Source organism: Electrona antarctica (assembly GCF_951216825.1).
Source record: "Electrona antarctica genome assembly, contig: SUPER_22_unloc_1, whole genome shotgun sequence".
NCBI lineage: Eukaryota > Metazoa > Chordata > Actinopteri > Myctophiformes > Myctophidae > Electrona > Electrona antarctica.
The window spans coordinates 430396-432895 of NW_027638776.1; the positions used below are offsets into that span (position 1 = coordinate 430396).

Here is a 2500-nt window from a genome sequence, read left to right on the forward strand (position 1 = left end):
ATAGCTGAATGGGTAGAGAGAGGCCTCCTCAAGTGTCCCTGAGGAAGACTATTAACCCCCCGTGCTTTTAAGTAATAACATGTCATGCAGACTGCCGGTGTTTACCTTTGAAGCGTCAAAGCGTCGTAATTCTATCTCCTTATGATGAAATTCCGCTTGAAAATAGTCCCATGATTTGTTATTGAGCCGAAACACATAAGCCACTTCTAGTAGTCTATACCCCTTCGTTCACTTTGCATTGATTGGACTCAGTTTCCCAGAAGCCCTTGCAAGGCGGCGATTGGTTGATTTCCGGTTACGTCATCATAAAGCGTCGGCCTCGTCACCACCAGGTCCGCAACAAAGTCGGCATTTATTTTAAGTTATTAAAAAACGGCGAATTAAACACATAAAACAAATAGCGGGTTTAGCGTATTACGCAGGGAGAGACAATGGAATAAAAGGCGTGAATAGCGGGTTACGCAGGGGAAACTGTTACCACTTTAATTGCCCGGAACTATTTAATCCATTACATTCATGCGCCCAGTCGATTTATAAACACGGACGCCTTTTCCGGACGGACCGGCCGGAAGTTCATGATGTTGTGTAGCAGCTAACAATAGCCACAGCACTATAGAGTCGATCGACAACAACGGGAGACAAGAATAAATCTATCGAGACTAGCGACTGGACCGCGGAGCGCCGTCTAACACTGGATGTTTTTTCAGAAAAAGACGGGATGATTTAGATCGCGATTTATGAACGTTTTAAGATTTTCGTTTTCATCAGCTAAACAGGGGAGGAAGTTTTTCGATGACGCCTCACTCTTGCACGTCACCGAGGAGAGCCCAGCAGGCACGCCTGGGCTATACAGCCATGCGATCTGTTCTCGTATCAATAAACTTCGTCTTTAGGACAATACTTCGTCCTGAGTGTCGGGCGTTACTAATAGAAAGGACAAAGAACTTCGTCCTGGGCGATGGGAGTGTTAAGAGCTCCCCGGGCGCTGCCCACATAGCGCCCACTGCTTCTGATACTTAGGAAGAGTAAAATGCAACACAACATTTCACCGTATGTGCAAATATACAGACAAATACCTAGTCATCACTTTCTCGTAACTCTCTCACGTTCTCCCCATTGGCTAAAGGCCAGCCAATGAGGGGTCGCCAATGGCTTCCCATACCCTGAGCAGAGCCCCCACAGTAGAACAGTACGTATATACAGTACGTGCTGGGGCAATGACCCAAAACACATAATAATAACAAGACTGACATGGCATTTACAGCTTGGCTATCAATATAAATAATAAAACAAGGGCATCTGTGTCTGTCTGTTTTTCCACCACTGGCAATTTCAGATTTGACGACCCGGGCGACCGTCTTTAAAAAAAAAAGCACCTCTTTTGATCTTTACACCCTTCGGTTCCGTCTGTTTTACGTTCAACGTTCGTCTACAGCAGTTCCTCCACCTTTCCTAGATCCACGTGAACATCTTGAAAGTGTTCCACGGTCCAGCCATGTACTGTGAAGTGGTCAGATGGCTGGATGGGTTGGTGGGCCGTGTTATAGGTTTTAATTATCATTGCATTGTTTTAAAATATAATGTAGGTTACAGTATATTATCAATACAATCTTATAGTGATTTGCCAGTTATTTGAGGGCCCACTTGCAATATCATCACGGCCCACTAATGGGCCCCCGGTCCACAGGTTGAGAACCACTGATCTACAACAACCCATGACACATGAAAGACTCTCCCCTCCCCTCCCCTCCCCTCCTCCCCTCCCCTCCCCTCCCCTCCTCTCCTCTCCCCTCCCCTCCCCCTCCTCCTCTCCTCTCCTCTCCTCTCCTCTCCTCTCCTCTCCTCTCCTCTCCTCTCCTCTCCTCTCCTCTCCTCTCCTCTCCTCTCCCCTCCCCTCCCCTCCTCTCCTTCCTGCCTCAGGATTGTGTGGCATCAGCGCGTTCGTTCGTTCCTCCAGCGGGACGCAGAGCGACGTGCCTTTTACGACCGTCTTCTCCCCAGCGGGGCGCTCCCACGTTCAAGGGATGTGCGCCGCACTTCCTCCCTACCTAGGCGCTCCCTAAATGAAACCCACGCGTCCATTAAACCCCCCCCCCCCCCCCCCTGGCCCATGCAGGACAGACTTTACCCACCCCGCAGGCACCGGGGGTGATTAGACACACACGCTCGCGCACGCACGCACGCACGCACGCACGCACGCACGCACGCACGCACGCACGCACGGCGTTGCACGCACGCACGCATGCATGCACGCACGCACGCACGCACGCACAGACGCACGCACGCACGCACGCACAGACGCACCCACGCACGCACGCACAGACGCACACACACACGCACACACAGACGCACGCACGCACGCACGCACGCACGCACGCACGCACGCACGCACGCACGCACGCACGCACGCACGCACGCACGCACGCTCCTCCTTAACAAGAAGAGGAAGGAGGTGAAGGGTGAAGAGGCACGCTGAACAGGATGGAGTGGAGAGCAAGAA

The 2500-nt window shown here is 51.7% G+C and overlaps 1 protein-coding gene across 1 annotated transcript in view; it reads right to left on the reverse strand.

Annotated features, from left to right (window-relative positions):
* Nucleotides 1–2500, reverse strand: part of LOC306916009 (integrin beta-3-like) — a gene marked incomplete at its 5' end in the record, with an annotated part of 89564 nt that overhangs the window by 19759 nt on the left and 67305 nt on the right. The window lies entirely within an intron of this gene.